At 44.9% G+C, this 18,250-nt stretch overlaps 1 long non-coding RNA gene across 1 annotated transcript; it reads right to left on the reverse strand.

Moving 5' to 3' along the window:
- Positions 1–14,853: 14,853 nt before the first annotated feature.
- On the reverse strand, positions 14,854–17,124 carry LOC125542710. The gene is made up of 2 exons (XR_007298010.1): positions 15,469–17,124; positions 14,854–15,209 (listed from the first exon to the last, which is right to left on the reverse strand). It is a non-coding gene; the product is annotated as an uncharacterized LOC125542710 (long non-coding RNA).
- Between the last annotated feature and the right edge of the window lie 1,126 nt (positions 17,125–18,250).

Genomic DNA, 18,250 nt, shown 5'->3' on the forward strand with positions numbered 1-18,250 from the left:
TTGTAAAATTCAAAATAATATGCCGACTCAGTCTCTCAAAGATCCTCATAAGGATAGGGTGTGCGTGTGTGTGTTTCTAGGGATGAATGTATGCGCGTATATATATGAGCGCTTGCGTCTGTAATGTGCTAAAAAAATAAGAGGTGACACCAGCCCCTTCCAAGCAAAAAAAAACCGCACTAATTTTATTTTATTTGAGAATAAAAGAACCGCACTAGTGATGAGTTCCTTTCGCTAAACACATTGCGTGTTCGCTTGCACCACACGGGGACTGTGACGCGAGTTCCAGAGATTCACAATCTCCAAATTATCAGACTCGAAAACCACTTCAGCATAGCCTCGAAGATGCGCAAAAAGAACCCCATCACGTAGAGCAAGGGCTTCGGCTATGAGAGGATCTGTGATTCCCGGGTAAGGTTTGCACCAAGCCGCTAAGGAGGAGCGGGTTCTTGCAACCCCTCCTGCCCCGCCCCTTCTAGCTTCCATTGCAACACTACCATCAGTGTTAATCTTGATCCAGCCCGGTTCCGGTGGTCTCCAACCATGACCCGGAAGAATACGCGCATGATCGCGGGGTAGCTCAAGTACAGCAAGAGCTTCTTGAGTTTTCTTCATAGACTGAATAGGATCAAGTTCTTTCTTATCATGTGTGGCATTGTTCCTTGAAGTCCAAATTGCCCACATAACAGTAACCAATTTCGCTCTCTCGGAATCAGAGAACATAGGGTCACATATGACATCTCTCGACCAGGTCAGGGGGTGTAGCTCCGGTCTCTTGATAGCAAGCCAATCCGGGGCTGCATTCCAGAATCTCCTGGCATGGGTGCAGTCTAACAATGCATGCTTCATATCTTCCTCTACATGAAGACATAGTTTACAGGTGCCAACAGTGGTGATATGACGAAACCTGAGGGTAGATTCAACCAGGAGAATTCCCTGCAGGACACGCCACCAAAACACTCTCACCCTTGGCAAGACCTTGAGTTTCCATAATCGGGACCATAGCTGTTTGTCTGTCGTTGAAGTTTCGGTGATCGCCCCTTCCTCTAGAGCACGCTGCTCGTTATGAGTCATTAGAGCACGATACGCGGATCTTACAGTATAGCAACCCGATCTTTCGAGAGCCCATGCCAACACATCATCACCTCCCCCTCTCCTCAGAGGGATATTAAGAATGGCATCCGCGTCAGGGGTGATGAAGTTTTGACGAATCACATCAGTTTTCCACGACCAATTGCTAGTATCAATAAGGTCTGAAACGGTTTGCAACTGTGTGTTGTTGCTTCTGACTGTTGGGGACATGGAGAGGGTGCCGGGGATCCACTTGTCCTGCCAAATGGACACCGCCCTGCCATCTCCTATGCGCTTGATGAGCCCAACTTGCAAAGCATCCCTCCCAGCTATGATTGCCCGCCACATTGCTGACGAAAAGCGTGGGGTCATGGCTTGCATAAAATCACAATTGGGGAAATATCTACCCTTAAGAACTTTGGCGCAGAGAGAGCTCGGATTTTTCATCAATCGCCATCCGTGTTTGCCAAGGAGAGCTATGTTGAATAGCTCAAGATCCCGGAATCCCATACCTCCCTTTCCCTTCGGCATTGTCATAGCATCCCAAGCCTTCCAGTGCATAGAATTGCGGTCCAGGCTGCTACTCCACCAGTATTTTGCCAAAGAGGAAACAAGGCCTTTGCACACCTTCTTAGTTAGTTTGAAGAAACTCATGCTGAATGTAGGGATGGCTTGGGCAATAGCTTTTATACGAACTTCCCTACCAGCACAAGAAACCATTCTCTCCGATCCACCTTGGAGCTTACTACGGATCCTCTCTCCAATGTGATCAAAAGTACCACTTGTAATTCTTCCCACAGCACTAGGCGGACCCAAATATCGCTCGCTGTAAGCCTCAACGGAAATGTTCAGAGATTGTTTCAGCAGCAACTTGTCCGGAGCAGAAGTGTTCGGGCTGAAATAAACTGAGCTTTTCTCTTTGTTGACTGCCTGTCCGGAACCCCTCTCGTAGATACTCAATATATTATTGAGTCTTTGAGCACTCTCCACCTTTGCTTGCATAAAAATGAGACTATCGTCCGCAAACAAAAGGTGATTGATCCACGGAGATCGATAGCTAACCCGGATGCCTTTGTCGACACTCATTCCACCATAGTGGTTCAGAAGTGAAGTCAATCCTTCTGCACAAAGCAGAAAGAGATACGGAGACGTCGGGCAGCCCTGCCGCAAACCCCTCGAGGGAGTGAAGAAAGGAAGAAGTTCACCATTCACACGAATTGAGAATCTTACCGATGTCACACACTTCATGACTAAGCGAACAAACTCCACACAAAAACCAAGCCTCAACATAATCGCTTGCAGGTAATGCCATTCGACCCGATCGTATGCTTTCATCATGTCCAGCTTGATAGCGCATACCGCATTCCCCCCCTGTTTCCTCCTTCTTATAGCATGCACACTCTCATGTGCAATCACCACATTGTCAGTAATCAGGCGGCCAAGGACAAACGCACTCTACTCCACCCCAATAATGTCATCCAAAAACTCTCGAACACGATTAGCAATGGCCTTGGAGGCAATCTTATATAAAACCGGGCAGAGAGAAATCGGTCGATACTGAGTGATATTCTGTGGGAAGCGTACCTTGGGGATTAGAGTAATAGATGTGTCGTTCATCCCCGTGGGCAGTTCTCCCCCATTTAGCAAATCAAGTACCGCTGGAACAATGTCATCTTTGAGCAAATTCCAGTGGCACTGAAAAAACCCCGCCGTGAAACCATCCACCCCCGGGGCCTTTGATGGGGCCATCTGAAAGAGGGCACGGCGTACCTCCGCTTCCGTAAACGGCTTCCCAAGTTCATCGTTCATCAAAGGTGTCACCCGGGGCAATACATTTTGTAACAATTCCTCCATCTAATGAAAACCTTGCGATGTGTACAACTTCTCGTAAAACTGTTGAACCTCAGCTCGGTCTTCATCCGGATTACTGCATGTCGTACCATCCGTACGGACCAGGTTTTCTATCTTATTCATGCGCTTACGTTGGGCAGCCTGAGCATGGAAATAGCCTGTATTTCGGTCGCCCTCTCGTAGCCATGGAACACGTGATCGCTGACGGAGCCAGATTTCTTCTTGATGCAGTGCTAACTTCAGTTTCTTAGCCACTATTTTCTCTTCATCTGATGGCCCCCGCCGCAAGGAATTAACACGTAATCGGGATAGCTGCTCCCGCAACTTCTGTATCTTGCGCGTCAAGCATCCAAATTCCTTCGCCCCCCACGCTGCAAGGTTGCCCTGTAGCATCGTGAGAGCTCGAAGCACACCCTTTAAACCTTCTCGGCCTGCACCCTTTTGCCATGAATCGAGCACCAATTTGTCATAGTCCCCATGTGTTTGCCACATGTCCTCATATCTGAAAGGCTTTGGTCCTCTAGGTGCTGCCGACCCCAGGTGCTCGCGAAAATCCACAAACACAAAGCAATGATCTGATTCTGTTGTTACAATATGTCTCACCTTGATGTGCGAGAACATCTGTATAAGAGCAGAATTACCAAACGCTCGGTCTAGCCGGGCTTTCACATTTGATCTCCCAGGCTGCATCATGTATATTCGGTCCCCGACCAGCCCAAATCAATAAGAGAGCACTCGTCCGTCACCTCCCGAAAAGCCCGCATTTGCCACTCCGGCCTAGGACTTCTGGAAAAATTCTCCGAGCCACACAAAGTTTCGTTGAAATCACCTACACACATCCACGCATCATGTTGGATCGCATGTAGCGTTCTCATGAACCTCCAACTGTGATGACGATCTTCCACTTTGGGGGCTCCGTAGAAACCCGTTACCCGCCATTGTTTCATGCCATCACACTTCTTCCGCACCATAAGATCAATATGGCCAGAACTGTGTCCAGTTCCCCAGACCAGAACATACCAATCCCCCCACTAAGGCCAACACTGCTTACTGCGAAGCAACCAGCGAACCCTAGTAGGAGTTTCAAACCCTCCACTCTTTGTGCAGAAATCTTCGTCTCCATCACAAACAGGAGAACGGGCCCTTCCTACTTCACAATATTGCGAAGCTCACGAACTGCCGCTGGGTTCCCAAGCCCCCGGCAGTTCCAGCTTAAACAACTCATTGCTCCCGGCGGGGCTGCGCCGCAGCCACCGCCGTTTCCTCCGAAGTCTGAGAATTAGTAGGTGTAGGTTTCTTCTTTTTTGGATCCGGCTCTATCTCGACCTCTCTGTCCACACCCTCCGACTTGTTCTCTCCCTCTTTGAAGACCACCATAGCATTAGTGGCCTCTTTTTCTTGCACATGCTGTTCGGTTGGAACGGACGGCAGTGCTATTTGCCTATATACTTGCTTCTGTCCTTGAGGGACTCCCTTCCTTTTGTTCTTTTGAGTGCTCTTTTTAGGGGAAGAGACAACCTCCGGATAAGCATCTGTTTTGGCATTCGTCGTACGAGCTTCCTTGTTGCTGTTCTGACTGGATTGCTGCTCTTTGGACGAGCCCTCGCTAGTCGCTGATTTCTTTTTCTCTTCCAGTGCTCTCAGACTAGTCTTGAACGGTAAATCACCGTTCTCATCCCTCGACCCAGGCGTCGGACAATGAAGGTCAGAGTGCCCCAGACGCCCGCAAGAGAAGCAGAAATTGGGCACCTGTTCATACTGAATATCGTACCAGTCCCTGCCGCCCCTCGCCGCTGAATCGATCAAGATCCATCTGCGTAAAGGTTTCCTGACATCAATGGTCACTCTAGCTCGCAGGAACCCCCCAACAGGATCAAATTGGACAGCAGAAGCGTTCTCATCTATCTGCCTTGCTACTGCTTTGCCGCGCGTGTCGTTCCTCAGATTGAAAGTAAGGTTTAAAACCCTAGCCCAAATCCGAAGCTTATCAAACTGTAGCTCTGACGGCTGCATACACTCTTTAAATTCCGTAAGAATCATAGCATGCCTACTCACATGCCATGGAGATCCATCCCACACGCGATCACGATCGCGCTGGGTCTCAAATTCCGCCACAAAGATATTTTCCCCCACCGAGCGGAACGCCAGACCCCTAGGGTTTCCCCAAGCCGGGCGCAAAGCGTTGGCGATCGTCTGAATATGCAACAAGTTCCGGTGTAAAACCTTCCCTGTGATCGCCCACACGGGTTTTGCGCCATCATCAATATCGTCCAAGATCAATGGCGTTGCCTCCTCCTCTGTGAGATCAAGTTTCCCCATGGCTTCCTCCATGCGCGCCCTTGCCGCCCTTGGCGAGAGGGTGTCCTTGCCGCTTGATGAACCTGAGGCCGCAGCCATCCGGTTCCCCCCTTTGCAGCCCGCCGACGAGATCGATCAGCGGCCGCCGTTTTCCACTCAAAACCCTAATCGCCTCCTGAGGTGGCTCCTAGTTTTTCGAGGAACTCTCGCCCATACTGTATTATATGGCCGTATCCTGTAGCAACCAATCGTGGATCGTATTTGCCAAAGACTACATTAGAAGTTTATACATAAAAAACCCTAATCATGTACACTGAAATTAAGGGATGGATCATGGACGAATGTGTACTTGTCGCCGGATACCAGATGGCTGGATCGCCCTTATGCGGGCACGGCCGACAACGAACAAGGTATCCGTGAACCAACATGTGGTTGGATGGTTAAAGGGACTGTGATATCTTCAGTCCACCAGGATTCATATCCGTGTGCTCGTATTTACTCTTGATTTATTTCAAGATTTCCGATAAATGCGCATTCAGTGGGAGGAGATGTTTCCGTCGATGACTAGGTGTCTACGGTAACTTCATAAATTTCAAAATGACATGTCGGCTCGGTCTTTCGGTGCTGCTCATAAGAGATAAGATGTGTGTGTGCGTTCATAAGGATGAGTGTATACACATATATATAAGCACTTGCATCTGTACCGTGTTTAAAAAAAACGAACAAGGCATCCCGGCGACCAAGGCGCTAAGCGATGGTTGAAGCCTAACAGCCGAGGCGAAAATGATCGATTTGATTCACGGGTACGCGTGCGGCCGTGGCCCCTCTGGACCTAGGCCATTCTATTGTTTTTCTGGACTGTACTGGACTGGGCCCTGGCCCCTCTGGCCGGATACAGCCCAGCTTGGCAAGTCAGCTTGATATGTGTACGTGAGCATCTTTTATTCTCCACTAGCAAAACATGTCCGTGCATTACAACGGGAAAAAAAATATGGACCTCTACTCAATAATTATTTCTGAAGACCCCCACATGCATATGCCCTCTATTCCAATATGACGTCCCATCCGAGTTGTCGTTTATCCTTTTTCATGAACTCGTCGAGCTGTGTCCACATGGTCATAAAATTGTCCAAATGTGGTCAATCCCTAGGCGACGAGCTTGGCCACCGCACCGCTCATCTATCATTGAACTGCGCCAGTGCAAGATGATGTTTAGACAAATATCGTCAAGTTGGAAGCGAGGGCTGCCCTATATATGTGAGACCTTCCTGGCACCTGGTCCATATACAACCCCCCTACACCTGCTCACTTTGAACTTGCAATAAATTTTTTTTGAACTTTTTTTGAATTTGCAATGTTGTGGACTTGTTTCATGAAGAAAGGACATGTCCTGCATTTGTACCACCTAAATAAGGTCTAAACGGTGCTGGTACATAACATGATTATTTGTACTGTACACACATGTGTAGTTATTGGCTAAGTAAACTTAATAAATAAACAGTTAGTCACCCTTGATGGATACTATATTTTAAAAGATCACCTTGTAAAATTCTTTCTACTTTACATGATTGCCGGCGAGATTTAATAAGTTGAACGGAGTTTTAGATGAACTCCCCAATCTAGTTAAATAAAGTAGGGAAGTGAATTTCAAAAAAAAAGTTGAGTGGACAGTGTATGCTGGCGTCGTTTTTTCGCTCCTCCCCTACTTCCTCGTCCTTAGTGGTAATTTTTTATTTCTTTTTTGCTTCATTTCTTTCACACCAAGCCACAGTTGTTTCACACCTACAGCCCACAATCCCTAAATCCTTCCTCCTTCATTTTTAATTTCGTAGCCCACGCAAAGAGATACCTTCAATTTTTTCCTAATTTTTTCTATTTCTTCTTTGCTTCATTTCTTTCACACCAAGCCACATTTGTTTCACACCTAGCCCACCTTGTCAGCCCACAATCCCCAAATCCTTCCTTCCTTCATAATTTAGGGCATTATCATTATGCAAGGAATCACTCAAACATCTATCAATGGTGGGATATTGACACCAAGACACGTACAACACCATAAGGTTGAAGCTCAAGCTGAGTTTGATTCAAACTTATCAATGGAAAATCTAGAAATTAAGATGGTGTAAAAAGAGAAAACAACATGGTATCTCTACTACCTAAAAGAACCGTAAGGTTCCGTCTCCCCTCTTACGTCGTTAGTTTCGTCAAGCCCTCCCGCACCGCGCGCTATTGATTTTTCTTCAATCCTCCCCGCGTTGGTTTTCCACATGGAAACCACTCCTAAAAAACCGACGCCAATTGATTCCCCTGCCCTATCCCCACCTGTGATCTGGCCGCCGCGAAGCTCCCCGATCTGGCGAACCGGGAGGACGCGCGCTCCCCGTCCTCGACCTCCCACCAGCAACGCTCCAATGTCACCGTTCTGCGAGACCCAAGGATTCGCCGCTGCCGCCCGGACATATTTTGCGGCGTCGAGGAGGGGGGTGGGCAAGAGTTCATGTCCTCCCTAGGCTGCCGCAGCCGGGCTCGTATCGTCAGGCAGACATGGAGTCGGTGCGGCCGCCAGCCACGCCCCGTTCTTCTCCCCTCTCCCTCCCAGTACATGCTCCCCTGCCTCCTCCCCCATTCTTGTGGTCAATCATGATGGACTCTTGATTTTTGAACATATATGTTGTTTGTTGTGCTGCAGTCGGTGGGTCGTTGAGGTGGGGTGCGGCAACTCGCGATACGACAAGGAGCTACTGCGGTAGGGCGCCGATGGCGACCAGGTCACCTACACCTACATCAACCTCTACCTGACCAACGTCCAGCTCATTTTCACTTGGGAGTAGGTGTTGCTGATTCTATTTGAATTTCCAAGCAATCTCGCCCTTTGCAGCCTTGCAGGTTCGTCTACCCATGTCACTATCCCCCGCAACAAGTGACAACTCGGTAACGAGCATCGCTATGAAAAGAAACTGGGAGATACCAATCAACATCTGTGCAGCAGTTCTTGTGGAGGCTAACCCATAATAGCTTACCTTTGAGACTCTCCCTGAAGCGTACAGGAATATTGTGACATGATGTGTGTGTGCTGCAAATGATTAGATAAGGACAACCCCCCTTCATAAGATGCAAGGAAGTGAAGAAACTATGGAGAAGTTTAGAGCTAGGACTACATCCACATGGATGCTAAATTAAAGAAGTAGTACAGTCAGTACCAGACCTACCGGAAGGTCAAAGAGTACTTCTTACAAGCATGCTATGGAGGTGGTGGAGCCGCCGAAACAAGGTAAATGCTGGGGAAACAGAGGGGGGGCATATAGTGACACCAAAATTGGGCTTGACATTTCAGTTCCGTGGAGCGCAAACGCACGCAGCTAGCAGCGGCAAGCCAACAACACACTCCTTCTCTGAATCTGATCCTGTCCACAGGTAATTTTTTGATTCATTCCCAATTTCTTTCCTTAAATTTTACTAAGGTGATTGTCTATTTGTCTGTGTTACCATAAATAAATCATGGAAGATCTTGTTCGGTAATCTTGTTGCTTGCAGATTATGAAAAGGCACAATTGTTTAACAAAAGTTTTTAGTTGATAGCATAAACAGTTCACTCAATTGTGTTTACAGTTTAGTGTATGTAACCATTAACCATGGAAGGCTGGTTATTCAATAATGCACCGAGTACTGATTATATCTACTGTAACACTACCTCTATAAACTAATATAAGAAATTTTAGATCACTAATCTAAAACGTCTTATATTAGTTTACAGAGGGAGTAGTATATAAATGGTTCAGAATTTGTATTGTCCTTTAGCTTGGCCCACCCAGCTTTTTGTTTGTAGCTCCTCCACTGAGTTACATTTCTCATTTCTGTATACAAATGCTTTCTGTTCGAGTTGTATCATAAGCATATGATCATCAGATTAGCTAGCCTGAGATTGGCTCCTTTTCCGGTGGCTCAAAGGCAACGGAGGTGATGTCAATCCGTAGTTTACTTCTAATGACTGCATGTCATGTAATAGAGCAAAACTACTTTTTACTACTTCATCACCATGGACTAATTGTGTTCTTCTTTACTCCCTATGCTGAAAAGCGAGTAAAACACACGCTTTAATGTGTGTTCAAAATTATATTTTTTTCCTTCAAATAAAATCATGGTGTGTAATAATATATTTTCATGAAATGAATAATGTTTATACCTTGGATGAAAGCTGACATGATAGTTTGTGTTCTCTTTATAGGAATTAGATAAACATGTAACCATTGATGCTTAGTTGATGAACTTTTTCGTTATATACATGTGATATTTAGACAAACCCAAATATCCCTTTTTCTTTACATGCTGGGTATAATGGGCCTTTTGATTTATTTTGAAGAATGGTATTTGTGACTCAAAGAACAAGCCATGTCGATGGAGGTGGCGAGCCTGGATTTGTAGGTGGAGACGGTGGGGAGGAAGAACAAGAATAAGAAAAAAAACTGATTTGACGGTAGAAAGGTTGAAAATGTCACCTGAAGTGCATTAGAACTTAAAGGTGTATGTTCGACATGAATAGAAATGAGCAACTAGAATGTATGTGCCCTCGTGCAATGCACGGGCATTCACCTAGTGTACAATAAAAAAGCGGTATGTTTACATGTCCCTTGCCGAGAACTCTGTTATTAGACGATTGTATCCTGTTCTTTGCAAGATGAAATTTATTCCCCTGCTCCATTCTGACTCTTGCTTCTGTTTATCGGACAACAAGATCAGAAATTGTAAATAAGGACCATCCTCATCTAGATTTGAGATTGAAAGCAGGACTAACCTTGGAAGCAGGAACATGGACATAATATCCAAGTTGTGATGATGTCAGCGGGCACCAAATCGTGCACAGATCAGCCTTGGCACAGATTGATTTTCCTCGGCGGATGTCCATGCTAGAGTTATGGTTCTGCTACAAATATGCCTGCAACTCACTTCTTGGACCGAAGTTCTTCTTCATGAAAATTTGCCCATGCTCTACTGTGGTGATCTCAAACAATTCTGCTCCATCTTCTTTTCCCCCAAAGCTCTAGTGTTGGAGAACGCCACAAAATTGGGTGGCACCTAGAACGGCACATCACATACATGCATGAGTTTGCTGGACAAAGAAATAAAAATTACTTCCCATGTACTGCAACAGCTGTGGCCTGCATACTGCTTCCGCCGCTTGTTCCCCTGCAGGCCGCACTGCTTGAGCCTGTCCTCTGCCTCCCCGGTCAGCGGTGCTGCCATTCGGCCGGCAAGTTGAGGCGTGGCTGACACGACATGGGTAGGAGCATTGAGGCACCCCTAGCGGCGAGATTGGCGGCGGCGTAAGGAGACTGCGAGGTGTGCCATGGTGGAAACGTGCTGACTTGGAGCACAGTAGAGGAAGAACGTAACATGTGCCGCCGGCGAGCGTGTAGCGTATAGCCTGGCGATCATGGCTGCAAGGAACGACGTCAGCGAGGCGCACAAGGATATGACGCTGCATGCACTGAGCGACTATGAGCCGTCTAGGGGGCCTACCAGCAAGGAGCGGAGGCCAGGCCCCAGCAACGACCGTGACACCGGGATTGGATGAATACCTGCAGCGAGTCATCGCCCATGATGTCATCGCGGATGAACGGGTACTCGTCGTCCTAGCTTCGTGGCTGTTTATGGCTGCACAACATGGCAGCGGCGGCAGGCCGGGGGATTGCCACAGCGGCGCTGGCCAGGACCCCGGTGGTTGGCACCCATGATTGGCGGTGGCAGGATGAGCGCAACCTCCACGTTTCGGTCGCGACATTGTGCTCCCGCTCCCTTGCATCGCCGCTGATTGCGGGAGCTTCTGCACGTTTATAGAGGATTTTAATCGGGAGATCCAAGTACGTGCAGGGTTACAATCACAAACTGACCACAAAAAGGAAACAATCAATCAGCCTTGCGGGATACAGAAAACTAAAAACCTAACGCAGCCTTGTGGGAAACAGAGAGGAAGGAAGGATGGCCCAGCCCAAATAAGAAAGGAATTGATGGCCGAATCGCATAACCCAATCAACGGCCCAATCACAGAACGCAGTCAATTAGGAATAAGAAGAACGCACGGAAAACAAAATAATGGAAGGAAAACAACAATAGCGTATGGAAAACCTTGAAATCTTCCACCCTTTAATATTAATAATATTAGGTAAAGATACGCAGGTAAAATAGTACCACCTCGGATGTAGAAAATAATATAGGTGAAAAAAACTGAAAGCGTAAATCCACGGGAAGAAGCGTATTGTGACGGTGAACCCACGAAGTCAATCCATACTTTGTTATTAAAAAAAACTAGCACATATGCCCGTGCGTTGCCACGGGGAAGCAAATCCTCTCATGCTTCAAGCGACCCACCCATCTTACACCATGGTCATATTGTCCACCTATTCACGACAAACCTCATAAAATTCAACCCGATGAGGTATCACATCCGTCGCACGCTGCTGTCGCAAGCCCCTCTAGTCGCAATAAAAAAAATTCCTGCACTGTCCTTCAAAAAACAGAATGCATGTAAACTGATAAATATCTACCTAATAAAATGTTGCGATGAACAAGCCAAATTATGTGGCCTATCCTAGCTAAATTTTGGCTATATTAAGAAAAAAATTTAAGATAGCAAAACTTTGATTAGCTGTTAACACTGAGATGTTTGGGAATGAGAAGATACATCTCTATTTTCGGACGGAGGGACAAGTATATACACAACCACCAATCAACAACGTGCATCAAAGCTGATCATTATTTTTTCTTATTTCCCTTCCGTGCATTCTATCCAATTATATCCGCTGTATATATATATATATATATATATATATATATGTATGTATATTATAAGCAATTCCTTCCTTCCTTTCTTATTATCCGCCGAAATTGAGGATTGAAATCATTTTATTTCCCTTCCTTGCATTCTATGCATGTCGTGATCTTTCCTTCCTTCCTTATTGCTCCTTCATTTGGACTGCTTTCATTTCTTTTCTTACTCTGTCACAAGAACTCAATTCCTTTCTTTCCTTATTTCTCTCACACGTCGACATCTTATTTCCTTCCTTTCTTTCTTTCTATGCATGCCGTCCTCTTATTTCCTTCCTTTCTTTATATGCATGTCGTCCTCTTTCCTTTCTTCGTTTATTTATTCCCGAGATTGCTCCTTGATACATCGAAGATCAAAGGCGTACATAAATTGAGTGGATTAGACGAAAGAAGGCGAGGTGAGACTACTTAATAGAAAGAACAATTTTATCTATGGAAAATACTGGGATAGCTCAGTTGGTTGCAATGATTGATCTGTGAGAGGGAGGTCGCAAGTTCAATTCTCTACAAGAGCAAATATTTTTACCTTACCTTATGTGGGCCTTCTTTCTTGGGCCACGGCGCCAAGTTGGGCTGTGAAGCCCACTGTGCGTACGCGCTGGGCGTGTAACTTTCGGAGGAAGATCTTTAGTGCGTACCCCCAAATTAGTACCACCTTGTTTATATTACGATTTTGTTCATACAAATTATAAAAACGTATTATGACATAAGAAAAAAGCGTATTGTGACGGTGAACCCACAAATCCGTGCTTTATTATTAGGGACTAGTACAAATGCCCGTGTGTTGCAACGGGTGATTTTTTTTTTGTAAAACCTGCTCTGTGTGCCATTACATGACATTTCATATATGTAGTTTCGATAAATATCGGTAAACAAAGTGAGAACACAACACGCAAGATGCGAGAATTAGGTTGTGCAGATGTGGCAAGATCTCGAGGGCAAACATTAGCCGGCGTGTCTTGAAACAGGACGTGCCCTCACACCATGAAATTGCCTCATGCATCAAGGCGATGCAATTCTTGATTAGTTCCAACTTCCAAACCTACGTGGAAATTGATAATGAGGTCGTGCCTAGGATATATCCAAACCTACGTGGAAATTGATTATGAGGTCATGCCTAGGATATATCGAAGGAACATATATTAACATGAGATAAGAACTTGTTTAGTCTAGCTGCCTGCTCTGGTTTTGAGTAGTGCAGCCTTCACCGAATCTTGTAACAATTTGAACACCCGGCCGGTGTGCGCCTTTTCTTTTGTTTTCTTTGGATCTGGTTGATCTTTGTAGTGTTGAACCAGTTGATATAAAAAAGGGACTTTTAAAATACCATTTGGAAAACTGAAAATATGATGGCGTTATCACGGATTTAGATCCTAAGGACCAATCCAGAATATTATTTGGCCGAAACGTACATTGCCATGAGTAAACATTTTTCCCGGACAAAATAGATACAAAACGCAAAATAAATATGAAAATCCAACACAACATAAGAATAGAATTGTCGCCTGGATGTTTTTTATGTACATGACATGATTTGAAAAGTCATCGAGTCTTATGTAACTGGAGTGAATGAATCTTATGGTCATTGGTAAAGACACAAGGCACATGTAACATGCAGGGGTTATAGCCTGGAAGAAGGCACCTTTTTTCTTTGCTTCTTCTTTGCATGGCTAAAATCCATTTTCTAGAGCAGCAAAGGATGTACAGGTTTTCAACCACAATTAAAAATCCTTGGCTTGTTTTACTGCCAAAAAACAACAACAAATCTGCATCTGTTTGGCCGCATAAAGAAAAGAGGAGGATCAAGATGTTTCTGTGATTAAGTCATACCATCTCTTGCTACACATCCTGCTCTGGTAGGGAATTGGCATTGACAACAAATCCAACTGAAACTTCTTCCTCGGATTTTTGGTTTGATCCTATAGTTCTTGCTCCTGCAGCTCATTTTGTCAGCCATTAAATAAACAATAGTAACAGAAGGGCCATACTATCTATGGTGAGAATAAAATGAAGTTCCTGATTCACCATGACCTTATTTTTGAGGTCAAATAGCTCATCAAGTAATACCTTATTCTGCAAAAATATGCGGCTTCGACATAAGCAAGGCAGAACCACTAAAAGCATTGCCATATATAGTTAACCTAACTCTACAAAATTGTCTCAAAAGTTGAGCTAAATCCTAACTACAGTGGATACATCACCATTTAGATGCTCTGAAGTAAAGAGGTTTTCACTATGAGAATTCAAAACTAATACATGTTTTGAAACTGAAGCAGTATTTGTATAGCGGAAAAAGTTCTGAAGCTACTGAACCTTACCTTATGTAACAAGTTTTCTACCTTCCATGAGCTGATATGCTTGACGGATATTTCTGTTTGATTCTCAATTCTGCTTGACGGATATTTCATGCTAAGTGGACCTATAAATACACCAAGTATATTTGTACTACTACGACTGACGGTTGATAAATTGGAGCAACATTGCAATATACATACAACAAGTAACTGTTCAGCCCCATCTCTCAAAACTACCATTGTATGCATATTTCCAAGTTTTATAAGAAACTTGAGTATCATCAGGGATGTTGCGTCGTGTTGTAACATTGTTACTGCAGTAAAAAGTAAAGTAAAGCACAAAGCTATAAGCTAGGGACTTTGTGAAAACAAAAATCATTTCTAGCATGAATAAAATAAAAAATGTAGTAATAAACTTTATTATAATATGGCTTCATATTCTTAACAGTGCAGGCAAAGGTTTTTGGTTAAATATTCTGAAAATCTGCATCTGTTGTACATAGATGTTGCGTGAGAATATCCAAACATAGTACATATATATGCAATTAACTATTATAGCACATAATAGAATGAATACAAAGAATTGGAAAACATCAAAGGGTGCTTCTACCTAAACCAAAAGGCGGTTCAATCTTTCTTCTGTAAAGGGTAACCTTATTACAACAAATTTAAGAGGGAAAGAAATATAGTCAATCACTGCCTACATGACACATCACAAAAGCCATATGCTTAATTGCACCAGGAGCTCGATCGCACAAAGTTTCACAGCTCAAACTTCTACACTCATCGGTCCATCCATCATCCATGCCGGATCCACCACATGCTTGGCTTCAAGTGATGGTTTGCCACCTTCATCTCACACGACATGTCACACTGCATCCATGAATCAATCCAGTTAATGTTCCATGACAAGAAAAAAATCATATTTAAATCCATCGATGCATGCATGGGTCGATGAGAGATGGCCGATCAATTGTTCAATCAGATGGATCACAAGTGAGAAGCAGTTGACTGAGATGGCACACGGCACATAGCTCGACCTTTGGATGTCTAATGGTCGCAAAACATAAAGGTGGGATGATTCCGTAACTGTACTGAAGGTTTGTGCTATTAAGACCACTGAAATATATACCTGATTACGAGTATTTCTTCACGCCTTTGCTGGCATTCCTCGGTGATGCCCAACAAATATCGCATTAGACTAAAAACAACAAAGTCTGTTTGTTGTTGCTTGCCTGAAATAAGCAAACTCATGTACATATAATACTGAATTTGACACTGCTTTGTAGTGCTTCCAACTACTGATAGATATATAGAGTTCACTGAGTAGTACATGGTTATGAGTAAGATGATAGTTTAAGAATCGAGGATCAAGTGTTCTTTTCTCATTGATCACTAATAGTTGTAAGTTTCAGAATGTGCATTGTGCACAAATACTGACAGTACAGAGTTCATCGAGAAGTCAAAGGTTATCTGTAAGATAATATCTTTGCAATCAAGGGCGAAATACTCTGAATAGGCGTTCATACAATATCTGCCAAGAATTCAGGACCTACCTTATAACCTACAAAAAGGTGGCAAACCTTTCAAAATGATTGTAGGAAATATGTATCATGCAACTTTGTTTCAAGCACAACACCAATTAAAAACCTCACGTTGCTGCCACAAAAATACATAGAACAGTCTTTACAATTATGCCAAGAAAATTCAGTATGGATGTATGTTAACCTGGAGCTGTCGCAAGGTTCCGTCTTGACCTCATGAACAAATTCGATCTCAAATTGACTTGAGTCGCATGATTTATGGATGAAAAAAAATTCAGAAACAGTGGCAATAGACAAATCATGACATAGAAATATATCAAAACAGAGATCTTTTATCGTCCATGCGCTGCTGTGAAGAAACCAATCAAATACGAACCTGTTATTCGATATGGGATATAAAGAACACAATATGGAGCGTAGCTTGCTTTCTGTTTGAATTTTTGTCTGCTATCCTCAAGTTCAGATGCTATGATCTAGATGCATCTATGGAAGTAGCTTATAATGATGTATTTCTGGATATGCTAAGTTTTACCTGTCAATGTTCAGTACCAGCAGCAATTTATACCATTCCATTGGGATGGACACTCGAGTGCCTATCTAGAGAGCAGTTGCATTGGCCTTCTCCTTCAACGGATTGATTCTTTCCAAATCAGACACAGGTCTCGCGTGCAAGCACAGCGCCGCTCACGGCCCGCAGCCCCTGAAGCAAGCAGTTCACGCCCGCATCGTCAAGCTGCAGCCGCCGTCGCTGGCTCTAGGACAGCACCTCCTCCTCGTCGCCCGTCAAACCACCGCCCCGGCCCCGGCGACATCGGCGACGTCCCGACGCCGTACTGCCGCGCCCGAGCCCTGGCGAGGCAGCCTCCATCCTCCCAAGCGAGCACGCCGGTCGCCGCCAAGCCCTCGCAACCGCCGTCGCCCTCGCCAAGCCCCCGCCCGGCGTCCTCCTGCGCCTCCTCGACCCCGCCTCCTCGCGCCCGCGCACCGCCGACTCGGCCTCGCCTCGCCGGCGACAAGCCCCCGCCGGAGCTCCCCGAGCTCGCTCGCCTCCTCGCCGGAAGCCGCCGCCGCCGGGAATGGATTCGCCAACGCCAGCCGCGACGCCTCGCCCCATTCCTGGGCTCGGGCAACGCGTACGCCCGCCTCCTTGGCTCCTGCGGCGTGGACTCTGGCGGCAAACGGCTGCGCGTGGCGGCGCGTGCCTGGTGGTGGTGGAGGGAATGGATAATAGGCCGTGGTGCACGGTGGTGATTGCCGGGTGTTTTATGTAAAAATGAAGCGTTTTCTTAATTTAAAATAGGACCGCGGGTTGAATTCTCATAACCAGAGGGACTTTTTTTGTAATTTTGCTAATGACATACGACCAGAAGCAATCGCTGCTTTATTAGTAGGTAGAGATAGACTATTTATTATTAACTAGGATAAATGCCCGTGCGTTGCACCGGGAGAGAAATTTAATGTATGTCCGTCAAAAAGTCTACCAAAGCGACACAATGGCATGCGTAAATATTACATACTTCTCCGCTAAGATATACTCTCTCGCTTCGGGGTTTTTAGAGTATCTACAGCCGGACTTAGCAATTATGACCCCCTAAATGTCCAAGGACTCGCCCGATCAGTGACCGAGCGTGCCCATTTTAAGCTCATATTTGTCCGTCCGTGCAACCACACTCCTCATTTTCTTTCTCATATGTCTGGTCACTTACACGTGATTGGTGGAGATGAAGAAAGAGAAGGAAAAGAAGTAATAAAGAAAGAGAAAAGATGATCTGGGTTTGGGCAGCGTCCTACGTGCATTGCAATGGAGGAAAAAAAATCTTGAAGCATCAACTTAAAGGTATTTCTATTATGAGCATGTGCATAAAGCTGATCGGTTTATCATATCACCACTAACGTCCTTGTGTTCTGTTAAATATGCCTATTTTATCTACAAAGACATCATTATCGCTGTTGAAAACTTAGGAAATTCACACAGTTAGTAAAAAGTGCAATACATAAAAAAAACATAACTTTGTGTGACGGTCCGTCGGTGCACTGCTTCTCAATGATGGCAGTTGCGGCTTGGCTGTGTGTGGTTTTCGGAACAACGTGTATAAGGACCGAGTCAACCTGGCCTTTCCCTTGAAGTTTTCTTATCCCTGATACTTTACTTTTTTCAAGTGTAACATGTCTGGGCATCTTAGGCTTCTATTATTGCATCAATACTACATCTATCAAATTATAATGTTTGTTTCATTTTATTTTTGCTGGTCATGTGATCATGCTTTGATTTGAACTGAGGTTTTTAAAAAATCCCTCACTTGATTTTTCTTAAATTAGCCTACCAGATGAAATTCAGTAAGTAAATTTTCACGATCTTCGATCTATCTA

Source organism: Triticum urartu, chromosome 3 (assembly GCF_003073215.2).
Source record: "Triticum urartu cultivar G1812 chromosome 3, Tu2.1, whole genome shotgun sequence".
Taxonomy (NCBI): Eukaryota; Viridiplantae; Streptophyta; class Magnoliopsida; order Poales; family Poaceae; genus Triticum; species Triticum urartu.